Genomic DNA, 13,706 nt, shown 5'->3' on the forward strand with positions numbered 1-13,706 from the left:
ACAAAGCCACCCACCTGAAAGGCTGTCGGGCGTGAAGATCCAGGTGGAGGCGTGGCTAGGATGGATCCTGGGGTGAAGAGGCAAGATTAAGGCCCGTGGTGGTTAATGAAGCTCCCTAACACCTCTTCCTAACCGATTTATATCGCTTACTACGTCTTGTTACCCTTTTCCATGTCACATAAACGGTGGTTAAGGAAGCTCCCCGACACCTCTTCCTTGATATATATATATATATTTTTATATGGCTGGTTAATATCGGTTTGTACGCCATTTATGCAGAGTATGGCGACAGTAGAATAATTTAAATGATAGAAGACCGCAAGGTGTAATAAGCAAACTAAATCGCTTAGGAGGACGTGTTAAAGCTTCGTGAACCAAAGAGAATACGGACAGGGGTAATATTTTATGGCCTGGTTTGAGCTATCTATCTATCTATCTATTGCCAGACGCCTCAATCCCGTTTGGGGTGGCCACAAACAAATCGCCTCCAAGTCGCCCTGTCCCCCGCCATTTCACTGCCCTGCTCCCAACTCACACCCCCCTCTCTCATATACCTCTCCACCCCATCCCTCCATCTCATCCTTGGCCTCCCCCTCCCTCTTCCCCCCTCCACCTCACTCACATACACTCTCTTCGTCAGTCTTTCGCCCTCCATCCTCTCCACATGGCCAAACCACCTCAGTGTGTTCCTCATAACGCTTCCTATCACATCCACATCCACACCACAACGCTCCTTTATATCCTCATTCGTCAGCCTGTCTCTCCACGTGACTCCACAGGCTCCTCTTAAATAACTCATTTCCACTGCTCTCACTCTTGACTTGTGTCCTTCCAACAATGTCCAAGCTTCACTTCCGTACGTTAGAGTTGGTATCACAATACTGTCATGTAGTAACTTTTTCACTTCCATGCTCACTTCCCTGTTTCTTATCACTGCTTTCAAGGAACCAGCAACCTTTCTTCCCTGCTGTACCCTTTCAAGCACTTCACACTCCAAACCTCCATCCTTACTCATCACACTACCCAAATACTTAAACGTACTCACATTTTCCAATTCCTCACCATCTAACCTTGCTGTACATTCACTAACTTCACCTCTCTCAAAGACCATCACTTTACTCTTCCCTACATTCACCTTTAGGTTCCGTTTCTTACACACTCTCTCAAACTCATCCACCAAGCCTTGCAGCTCCCCTTCGTCTTCACTCAACAACACAGTATCATCTGCAAACAACAGTACAGGGAGTTTCCAAACACTATCCTCTCTCACCAGGGCCACTCCAACATCCACTACCCTACCTTGTACCTCTTTTATTACCCCATCCATGTACAGATTGAACAACCATGGAGACATGACACATCCTTGTTTCAAACCAACTTTCAAAGAGAAAAATTCACTTAGTTCACCATCCACACGCACTGCAGCCTTCGCACCATCGTACATACTCTTCACAGCATTCAACAACTTCCCATCTACTCCATATATTCTTAACACTTTCCACAATCCTTGTCTATCCACCCTGTCATATGCTTTCTCCAAATCCATGAAAGCCGCATACAACTTCTTTCCCTTCTCTAGAAACTTTTCCACTAAAGATCTAAGAATGAATATCTGATCTACACAACCTCTTCCCTTCCTAAAGCCTCCCTGTTCTTCTCCAACTAATTTCTCTGTTCTTTCTCTAACTCTGTCTATAAGTATCCTACCATACACTTTTCCTATTATACTAAGAAGACAAATGCCCCTATGATTACCACACACTTCTTTTTCCCCTTTTCCTTTGTACAAGGGAATAATTATACCTGACTTCCAATCCTCCGGGACTCTACCTTCCTCCCAGGCCAATCTGCACATCTTCCACATCCATTCTACTACTATCTCTCCCCCATGCTTCAGCATTTCACCACACACTCCATCAATTCCTGGGGCTTTCCCCGATTTAACTTTCTTCATTGCTTCCACAACTTCTATCCTACTGAGCTCACCTTGTATAATCATTTTACTTTAACTTGGCCTAAAATCACCATCTTTCCATCTTGACTGTTAATTTGCAACAGCAGATCACCACTAGAATATGATGCTAGTCACGAAGAAGCGCTATTCAAAGGTAAAGTTTTATTACTGTCCTTTTCGGCCACTGAGTTGCGTGCAATAAGCTTCAGAATGACGAAAATCTGGGCCAAGTTAAGGTAAAAGGAGTACACTTGTAAAATCATGCTTGTTAGTTTTGGTGGTTGTAAGTTATGGTGGTCGTTAGTTATTGTGGTCGTTAGTTAAGTTGGTCGTTAGTTATGGTGGTTATAAGTTATTGTGGCCGTAAGTTATGGTGGTTATAAGTTATGGTGGTAGTAGTAGTAGTAGAAGTTGTTCCCTAGGCAGTCTGACCAAACAGCCTCGAGTCCCTTAGGAAGGCCATGGCCGATACCAGGCTTTCCCACAGATCTCCCAAAGAGTGTATGTTGTGTTATTGGCGTAGGTGATTGTGTGCAATGCAGTCTTCCATAATGTGCTTAATAGTATGGGGTGCTGTGTTGCATCCTGGACAGGCATCAGCGACAGAGTCATCCAGCCTCTTCAGGTAGCTTGAGAGGGCTGGATGGTGCTCACATCTCAGCCTGGCCAGGTGGACCCTGTCCTCACGAGGAAGATAGGATTCAGAAGGGTGGATGTCAGGAGGCCGTGCATGCAGCTGTGTTGTCTTTAAGTGACTGAATGGAGCGGCGAGTGATCTGAGTGTGGATATGCTTCTGGAAGCTGGTCTGAGGTGGGTGAGGGGGGAGAGATGACAGTATTTGTGTATGGTATCGTGTGCTGGGTGTTGATGTTCCTTGGTGTGGGTGGATGTGCTGCCATGTACTGTAGTGGATGTTGTGGGTTTGTGGAGGCTGCAGCAAGAAACTGGGTGCCTCTCATGTCTAGGTGATCCTTGACTTTGAGGACTTTGGTTTCTTGATGTAGGTAGTCTGTGGGTGTAGTAGCTGTGCAGCCTGTGATTATTTTTAGGGCCTTGTTCTATATGGTCTGTAGAGTGTTGTAGTGTGTTTTGGTGAGGTTAGAAGCCCAGGCAGGGCTTGCATAATTCACCACTGAACGTATGTATTGTTTGTATACTGTGGTGGTGGTTTCTTTGTTGTGTCCGAATGTTGTATGGGCAAGTGACCTCAAAGCATTGAGTCTTGGTGTTATTTTATTTTTAATGTTTGTGATGTGTTGTTTAAATGACATTGATGTATTGTATGTTACACCAAGGATTTTGTGTGTGTGTGTGTGTGGTAGGGGAGTGTTGTTTATGGTGAGGTGTGGGATGTGACTGTGTTCTGCTGTCCAATTTGTGAGAAGAGTCACTGTAGATTTGGCTGAGGCTATTTTGAGCCTGTTTGTGGTGAACCATTCGTGTAGTGTGTTGAGGTAAGGTTGAATGATGTGTGCAGCTGTGTCTGCGTTTTGGTGTGTACATGTAAGTGTTGTATCATCTGCATAGGAAGCTATGTGTATCTGTGGTGTGTGGGGTGTGGGTATGTCGTGCATGTACAGATTAAAAGGTGTAGGGGACAAAACAGATCCTTGGGGGACGTCTGATGTTAGAAGACTGACCGGCAAATGTTACGTGTGTACATCTGCCTGCTAAGTAGTTTGCCAGCCATCTTTTTGTGTTATTGTGCATGTTTGTGTTGAGTATTTTGTTTGTGAGGTTGTGGCGGGGGATGGGATCAAAAGCTTTGCTAATGTCGTGTGACTAGGAGTGTTCTGTGTGGTGGCCTAGCTGAATTCATGCCATCGAAAACTCTCTGTGTAAGGTCTGTAAGAAGGGTGTTTGTGGAGTGTAGTGGCCTAAAGCCATGTTGTGACTGGGCTAGGGGAATGTGAGGTGTGACTAGTTGTAGTATCAGTCGTTCAGTGACTTTAGAGGGGGTGCAGAGGAGTGTGATTGGGCGGTGTGAGGAGGGTAACGTGGGGTCTTTGTTGGGTTTAGGGATAGTGATGATATTGCCATGCTTCCAGATGTTGGGTATTATGTTGTGTGAGTAGCTGTAGTTTGATATGTTGGTGAGTGCTTGTATGCCTTGTGGTCCTAGGTGTTTAAGGTGAATGTTGCTTATGTTGTCTGGTCCACAGGCAGATGAGTGCTTGAGGTTGTTAATGACGTGCTTCGTCTGGTTGTAAGTGAAAGGTGCGTAGTCTGGGTCTGTGGGGAACTGTCTCTTACATTTGATGATACGTCGGTCTTTCGGATGGGGGGTTAGATGGCTGACTTGTGAAAAGTGATTGATGAGAGTGTTTGCTTGTTGTTTGTTTGAGGGTATGGTGTCTGTTGTGATGGCAGCATGTGATTGTGTGGTGTTGCTGTTGGAAAGTGTGATGCTGTTTAGTGTTTTGTAGAGTTTGCTGATGTTTGTTTTGTTGTCAAGTGTTTGGAGGTAATTTTTCCAGTTCAGTGTTTGCTGTTCTGATATTTTACTGTTTATCTGAGTGTTGAGTTCTTGTATTTGTTGTATGGTGTCTTGTGTATGGGGTGTTGGGGAGTGTCGCAGTGTGTCCCTTTGTCTGATGAGGCTTGAATTTCTTATGTGAAGTTGGGGTTGTGTCTCTTTCTGTTGCCTCTAGGGATGTGTCTTTTGTCTGCGTTTTGTATGATTGTATTGAAAGTATGCACAGCGGTGTTGATGTTTGTGATGGGTGTACTGTTTAGTGTTTCGAAATGTTGTTCTGTTTCAGTTACAAAGGCCTCCCAGTTGGCTCTCTTATAATTAGTGTATGTGTGTTTGTGGCCAGCTGGGGTGATTCTGGTTTGGTAGTGATGATGATTGGGAGGTGATCAGAACCTAGGGTTTTGATCACTCTCCATGATGTAGTGGGAGCGAGGTTTGGAGAGCAGAAGGTGATGTCTGGAGATGAAGGGAGGAAGAGGGCTTGGTGTGGTATATGGGTGGTTATTAGTTATGGTGGTTGTAAGTTATGGTGGTCATAAGTTATGGAGGTTGTGAGTTGTGGTGGCCGTATATTATGATGGTCGTAAGTTATGGTGTTGTAAGTTATGGTGGTTGCAGTGTCTATGGCCATATTCTCATCGGTTAAGGAGGCTTCCTAACACCTCTTCCTTAATTATTTATTTACTGTATATCCTTTCGTACGTTTTTTGTGCAGAGTATGGCAATATTGGAAGGATTTATGTAATACAAAGAAGGAGAGTAAGGTCTAAGATGCAAAAATAAATCGCTTTGGAAAAGATGTTAGGGAGCTTCCTTAACCAGCCCTGTGCCAGTGACACACACATATGTCGCCCATATATATGTGGACAGTGTCAGCAACGTACATGTATGTCGGCAATTTGATATATTTGCCAAAATTCGAACATTCAAATTACGTGCCAAAAAATCAGCTTTGATATTCCCACACCTCTCTAGGCCTCACCCACCAGGTATGAGTCATCATCGCACACCTGGGCCCGTGTGGGAGTCCACCAAGTCAGTCTGATTTTGAGAATGAGTGAGTTAAGATCACGGTGTGTCACGGCCTGGCCCAGCAAGAAATTGACTCTCTCCTTGAGGTGCCCTATGATGGGAAAAGCGATTTCCCATTAAATGATGATGGGGGTGACAGGGATTACGTTCAGCCAGACTCAGAATCCATAAGTGTTGAGGAAATATCATCCCCCAGGAAGGCCAAATATATGAGTGATAATGGTATCCGCCCAGGCAGCCCCACCACCATCACCCCTTCCCACCACCTCCCACTGCCCTCGATCCTGTGACAATTCCTCTAGTGAGGATGTTTATCAGGAGGATCCTATTGCTACATACAGTCTGCCAAAGTGGGTAGGATCCCCCCATAAAGGGCCGAAGGCCAGGGAGGATGTACAAACCAAAAAATAAAATGAGAGTAGTGCTTTGTCATACCCATGTGGGATGAGGGGACCGCACTGCCATTGACCTCACAAAGGCCTGAGTCACCTCAGCCCAGCAGCTCCGGCACAGACATTCCCCAAGGAAATTCCCCACCTCATTTTTGTGTTTCTTCCTCCCTTATTGGTAATGTGGTGAGAAGGGGAAGGGGAAGGGGAAAGGAAAAGGGAAAAGTAGGGGAAGAAAAAGGTGATAGTCGGCAGGAAGGTGAGGAGGAGGAAAATATTCCCCAAGTGGCTTCTGGTTTTCCTCCCCATCCTGGTACCGATGGGGACGGTGGTGGTGATGGTGGTGATGAAGCAGTGAATGAAGTGTCATGGGAATGGGAGGATGGGAGCAATTTTGTTCCCATTCACCAACCATTTACTCGTGGGGACACGGCAATCCTCTAAGAAGATTGAATTCTTCACAAACTTTTTTTACTAGAGATTTGGTTCTCAGCATCTGCATACTTTCTAGCACTTATGCAGCATTCTGCCGTGGCAGAGCCCCACAAACAACCCATAGCCGGCTGTTTGATGTCGACACATCTGTTGATGAGTTATATCTGTTCTTGGCCTTAATTCTCTTGATGGGACTGATAAAAAAAGAATCAGTTACCTTTGTACTGGACTGTGGACCCCCTTATGTCAACACCTTTCTTTGGAAGAGTTATGGGGAGAAACAGATTCCAATATATTCTCAGCCGTCCCCATTTTTATGATAATGAGGATCCCAGCAACGTAGGCAACACTGACAGGATGCGCCGAATTTGCCTAGTGTTTGATCACCTGAGGGCACGATTCTCATCCTCTTGCTCTCCTTACAGAGACCTGGTCATAGACAAGTCTCGTGTTGTGGAGGGGGAACATTGCCTTCAGGCAATATATCCCCAGCAAAAGACACCGCTTTGGGTTCAAAATTTTCGCCATGTGTGTCTGCAGGACCTGGTATGTGCAGGACATAGTCCTGTACACCGGAGCACAGACGGATATGACAGAGGATAGGACCGTCGGTTTGTCTGGTGCAGTTGCGAAGACAATGATACAACAATACCTTTATCATGGGCACATCCTGTACCAGGACAACTGGTAAACTAGCCCACTTCTCGCTCAGTATTTGCCGGAGCAAGAGACTGGCACCTGCAGTACAGTGAAAAAACAAACAAAAAACAGGCAGCACATGGTACAGGTGGGCAAGAAACTGCAAGGGAAGGAGGTAGTGTTTTCTCAAGCAAATAATATCCTCATTTGTCGGTCTGTCTCTCCATGCAACTCCACATGCTTCTCTCAAAAAACTCATTTCCACTGCTCTCACTCTTGACTTCTGTCCCTCCAGCAAGGTCCAAGCTTCACTTCCATACTTTAGAGTAGATATCACAATATTGTCATGTAGTAGCTTTTTCACTTTCATGCTCACTTCCTGTTTGTTATCACTGCTTTCAAGGAACCAGCAACCTTTCTTCCTTGTTGAACCGTTTCAAGCACTTCATCCTCTAAACTTCCATTCTTATTCATCACACCAATCAAGTACTTAAATGCACTTACATTTTCCATTTCCTCCTCATCCAACTTCGCTGTACGTTAGGGTGGGTCGATTTTTTTTTTTTTTTATTCGTAAAGCCTGTGCATGGGAAATATGTGCATTGATGCAGAGACTCTATATATGAAATTTTTTTGAAATCCAAAAATATTTAGAGGTGCCGCAATGTGATTGAAATTTTACGCAAAATCAGATATGAATTCCAAACGTATTTCATACCAACATGTCTCCTAGACCGATTTTAAATTATATATATATATATATATATATATATATATATATATATATATATATATATTGTAGATAGTGTAATGGAATAAAATGACTATGGAATACTTGTAGTACTGATGCTGTTGCTTTGTTCATATCATATTTTATTTATTTATCATTAATGACTACCCCCTGGGGGTAGGTTTTTTTTTTTTTCCAAGAATACTCCCCCAGTATCCCTGCTTGTCGTAAAAGGCGACTAAAAGGGTTGGCGGAGGGTTAGTGCCCCTCCCCGGAAAACAACTAACTAAAAAAACAAACAAGAAGCCTCGGACAAGGACTGACCAAACGATGACGACCAAGGACCGGACAAAGGACATGGTTATCGGAACCTGGAATGTAAGGGGAGCGAATGATGAGGTGAAAGAGAGAGAGATTGTCCAGGTGCTTGAGGGTGCGAAAGTCGATGTATGTGGAATAACTGAAACAAAATAGAGAGGAGAAAGTGTGAGAGAATGGGAGTATGGATGGGGTATATGTGCAGGAGTAGGTGAGAATGAGAGGGCAAAGGAAGGAGTATATATAGTTGTGAGTAAAAGATGGAAGAAGAGCATAAGACAGTATGGATCAATTGGGTCAAGGATTGTGTGGGTAAAGTTGAAAGTTGGAATACAAATGTGGGCGATTGTGTGTGTGTATGCACCAACGCAAGATCGTACTAGAAGAGTGAGAGAAGAGTTCTGGACAAATGTAGAAGTGTGCATGGAAAAGTTTGGAAGGAATGAGAGAGTGTTTTTGATTGGTGATATGAATGGTAAAGTTGGGAATGTGAAGGTGGATGGAATAGTTGGTGAGTGGGGTGTGCCTGCTGAGATAGATGAGAATGGGAGTGCGTTAGTGGACATTTTTGCTGGGAGGGAGTTGGTGATAGCCAATACCCTCTTCAGGCATAAAATGATCCACAGGTATACATGGCGAATGATGAGAAGGGTGGGTGGTGAACTGAATGAAAGGAAGGCAATGATTGATTATGTGAGTGTGGATGAAAGGATGCGAAGATGTGTAATGGATGCAAGAGCTTATAGAGGTTGGGGGAGTGGACTTTCTGACCACTACTTGGTGGTGGCCAGAATTAGGATTCAAGTAAGATGGAGGAATAGAAGAAGGGAAAGACGAGAGGAAGGAGTAGTTGCTAGGAGAGTGGAAAGGTTACAAGAGGATGAGAAAAAGGCAGAGTATAAGAGAGAAGTGGAGGAACGATTGGGCAAATATGAATTGGAGCAGATGGGAGACGTGGAAGGTGTGTGTAGGATATTTACAGAAGAAATATGTGCAGCATGTGATGTGGTGTGTGGAAGGAAGAGAAGACGGAGGGGTGTGCAAGGAACAGCATGGTGGATTGAAGAGGTGAGACAGCCTGTGGCACAAAAGAAGAAAGCATACAATGAATGGATGAGAAATAGGAGCGTGGAAGAAGTTGAGAGGCGGAAGAGAGTTATATGTAGAAAGAAAGAGAGAGGTGAAAAGATTAGTAAGAGAGAGTAAGAAGAGAGTGGATGAGGAATTTGGAAGGAATTTGAGTGTAAAGTGGAGGGACTGTAAGAAAATGTTCTGGAAAGAGATGAAAAGAGTAAGACAGGGTGGAAGTGAGGTTAGCAGGGGAGTGAAAGATAAAAATGGTACGGTAGATTACTAGTGGAGAAGGGAGAAAAAGTGAGCAGATGGAGAGAACACTTTAAGGAATTGTTGAACATAGAGGATGGAAGTAATGCGAGTATAAGTGGCTGGGGAATGGCTGGGAGAAGGAGGGAGGTGAGAAGACAGGAAGAAATCAGTAGGATAGAAGTTGTGGAAGCAACGAAGAATGTTAAATCGGGGAAAGCCCCGGGAATTGATGAAGTGTGTTGTGAAATGCTGAAACATGGGGGAGGGATAGTAGTAGAATGGATGTGGAAGATGCGCAGATTGGCCTGGGAGGAAGGTAGAGTCCCGAAGGATTGGAAGTCAGGTATAATTATTCCCTTGTACAAAGGAAAAGGGGAAAAAGAAGTGTGTGGTAATCATAGGGGCATTTGTCTTCTTAGTATAATAGGAAAAGTGTATGGTAGAATACTTATTGACAGAATTAGAGAAAGAACAGAGAAATTAGTTGGAGAAGAACAGGGAAGAGGTTGTGTAGATCAGATATTCATTCTTAGATCTTTAGTGGAAAAGTTTCTAGAGAAGGGAAAGAAGTTGTATGCGGCTTTCATGGATTTGTAGAAAGCATATGACAGGGTGGATAGACAAGGATTGTGGAAAGTGTTAAGAATATATGGAGTAGATGGGAAATTGTTGCATGCTGTGAAGAGTATGTACGATGGTGCGAAGGCTGCAGTGCGTGTGGATGGTGAACTAAGTGAATTTTTCTCTTTGAAAGTTGGGTTGAAACAGGGATGTGTCATGTCTCCATGGTTGTTCAATCTGTACATGGATGGGGTAATAAAAGAGGTACAAGGTAGGGTAGTGGATGTTGGAGTGGCCCTGGTGAGAGAGGATATTGTTTGGAAACTCCCTGTACTGTTGTTTGCAGATGATACTGTGTTGTTGAGTGAAGACGAAGGGGAGCTGCAAGGCTTGGTGGATGAGTTTGGGAGAGTGTGTAAGAAACGGAATCTAAAGGTGAATGTAGGGAAGAGTAAGTGATGGTCTTTGAGAGAGGTGAAGTCAGTGAATGTACAGTGAGGTTGGATGGTGAGGAATTGAGAAATGTGGGTACGTTTAAGTACTTGGGTAGTGTGATGAGTAAGGATGGAGGTTTGGAGGGTGAAGTGCTTGAAAGGGTACAGCAGGGAAGAAAGGTTGCTGGTTCTTTGAAAGCAGTGATAAGAAACAGGGAAGTGAGCATGAAAGTGAAAAAGTTACTACATGACAGTATTGTGATACCAACTCTAACGTACGGAAGTGAAGCTTGAACGTTGTTGCAAGGACACAAGTCAAGAGTGAGAGCAGTGGATATGAGTTATTTAAGAGGAGCCTGTGGAATCACATGGAGAGATAGGCTGACGAATGAGGATATAAAGGATCGTTGTGGTGTGGATGTGGGTGTGATAGGAAGCGTTATGAGGAACACACTGAGGTGGTTTGGCCATGTGGAGAGGATGGAGGGTGAAAGACTGACGAAGAGAGTGTATGTGAGTGAGGTGGAGTGGGGAAGAGGGAGGGGGAGGCCGAGGATGAGATGGAGGGATGGAGTGGAGAAGTATATGAGAGAGGGGGGTGTGAGTTGGGAGCAGGGCAGTGAAATGGCGGGGGACAGGGAGACTTGGAGGCGATTTGTTTGTGGCCACCCCAAACGGGATTGAGGCGTCTGGCAATAGATAGATAGACAGATAGACTATTTATTCACTTACAGGTGAAATTTGACAGTTTTGAGAGCTCACTGATATTAAATATAATGGATCATTATTGACAATTTAAACACATGGCTAGTGCAGTGAAAATTTAAAAAGCGGTCAAGCGAAAACTTCTTCCAGCTGTCTCCCTTTTTGGAGAGGCAGAGTTTACTGAAAAACAACTTCCTACATGTGATAAAGTTATTCAACATTATCTCCATGTAAGAGCAGTCCTTCTTGATGAGAATGAAGGAAAAAAGGAGCCAGTTGCAATGAAGTAGCAAAACAAGTGGCAGCCGTAGTGACTGAAATTTGGAAAAAAAACATCAATTCCCACAGTTTCTCTGCAACAAGTACCAGCTAAAGTGAAGATGTGTCATAATAAGTACAGACAAATTATGAAAACTGACCGGAAACGTAAAGACTTTGAAGCTAATTTGCAGGATTTTAAGAGAAAAAACAAACAGATTTTTGATATTGCAGCGTGCAAGTGTGTGAACTTCTCATTGTGTTCTTGTGAGAAAAATCGTAAAGTTCCAATAGAAGATCGTTCCTTTTTGAATGATCAACGGAGTTCCAGGAAAATGTTTATCCAAGGTATTGATCATGTGACTGGTAAGAAGCTTCAGAAACGCTCAGAACGGAAAGAAAAAAAAAGACATTGACTTGAGAGGTATGTGACTGATGACATGCCATCAACATCTGCAGCGGATACTGGCGATATGAGTTATTCTGATAGTTCAAATGACGGTGAGACAGGTAATAGAGGTGGAAATGATATTGAGAAAGACGGTGAGACAAGTAATAAAGGTGGAGATGATATTGAGAAAGACGGTGAGACAAGTAATAGAGGTGGAGATGATATTGAGAAAGACGGTGAGACAAGTAATAAAGGTGGAGATGATATTGAGAAAGACGGTGAGACAAGTAATAGAGGTGGAGATGATATTGAGAAAGACGGTGAGACAAGTAATAGAGGTGGAAATGATATTGAGAAACAATCGCCAAAATCAAGCCAACTGAGAATAAAGCTACCATCTTTAGCAAGGTCATGTGACAGATATGGAGTTTCTGATAGAGCAGGGGCAGCAATAGCATCAGCTGCATTAGAGAATTTTGGTCTAATTAGTACTCAGGAAAAATCAAATGTAGTAGACAAAAGTAAGCTGAGAAGACAAAGGAAGAAAGTAAAGAGAGACTTAAATGAAGCAAGGAAACAAAATATAATAGAGGCCTTATATTTTGATGGGAGGAAGGGTAACACAAAAGTAAATATGAAGAAAACTGGTGGATATTACTCTAACACTATAAACGAAGCAACATATTACTCTGATTGCTGAGCCTGATTCAAAATATATTGGACACTTTACTCCCCAAACTGGAAATGCAACAAATATAGCGATTATTGAATATCTAAAGAAAGAAGAAGTGAATACAGATGATTTGAAAGTAATTGGCTGTGATGGAACAAACACTAATGTTGGCAGGAAAAATGGTGTAATTAGACTACTTGAGTCTTATTTCAAGAAACCATTTCACTGGTTTGTCTGCCTACTTCATACCAATGAATTGCCTTTACGACATATACTACACCATCTAGATGGTGGAACAAAAAGACCTAACCATCTCACTGGACCAAATGGCAAAAACTTGATAAATTGTGAGACTATGCCAGTTGTTAAATATACTGTATGGCTATCAAAGGCAACAACATTCCAAAATACTCTGATGGACTTGAACTAAGCAAAGATCAAAGTTACCTTTTGGAAATATGTGATGCTGTTTCCGATGGAATTTGTCCACCAGATCTCGAGCATCGTAACCCAGGGCCTATTAACCATTCAAGGTGGCTAAGTACTGCCAACAGAATCTTGTGACTATATGTTGCTAGTAGTGAACCATCAGAACAACTGATTACACTAACCACATTCATCATGCGAGTGTATGCCCCAGCATGGTTTGAAATTAAGCACAACTCCTCCTACAGTCATGGACCAAGAAATCTGTGGCTTATGATCTCCAACTCAAGATACTTGCCAGATGATCTTAAGTCAGTGATAGATCCTGTTCTTCAAAGAAATGCTTACTTTGCTCACCAGGAAAATATTCTAGTTGCTGTGCTTTCAGATAGCAGGAGAGAGATCCAGGAGCTGGCTTTTAGAAGAATCATGGTAGCTAGAAACCAAAAGGAGACTAGTTCACTTCCACGAGAGTTTGAGATACCTAAGCTAAATTTCAATGCAAATGATTACACAGACATGATTTTTTAAAACAATTATCCAAGACATGAACTACCAATGACCATGGAATTAACAGTCCCTGAGCTGAAAGCCATAGTGCAAGGAGATGTGTGTGCTATCTCCAAGAGATATCCTTGCCATGCTCAGGCAGTAGAAAGACATGTTATATTAGTTACAGAAGCTTCGGCCTCGGTATGTGGAGAGAGGGAACGTGACGGATTTATCCATACACGAATTGAAGCAAGACAAATAATGCCCAAATTTGACACTAAATCAGACTACAAATGCCGTTAAGTAATTGATTTAATGGAGGGAGGATGGGATGGGCGTGGTGTGGAACTCGAAATGCAGCCACCTCCTCGTGGTGAGTTCTTGGTGACTTATCTCACGTATCAAGATAGGTCAGCGAAGAGCTGCAAACAATTAGAGGAATTGCGGCACCTCTATATATTGGTCT

The sequence above is a fragment of the Coenobita brevimanus genome, unplaced genomic scaffold (genome assembly GCF_032717465.1).
Source record: "Coenobita brevimanus isolate Jiangsu-jjx unplaced genomic scaffold, ASM3271746v2 jjx.HiC_scaffold_2551, whole genome shotgun sequence".
Taxonomy (NCBI): domain Eukaryota; kingdom Metazoa; phylum Arthropoda; class Malacostraca; order Decapoda; family Coenobitidae; genus Coenobita; species Coenobita brevimanus.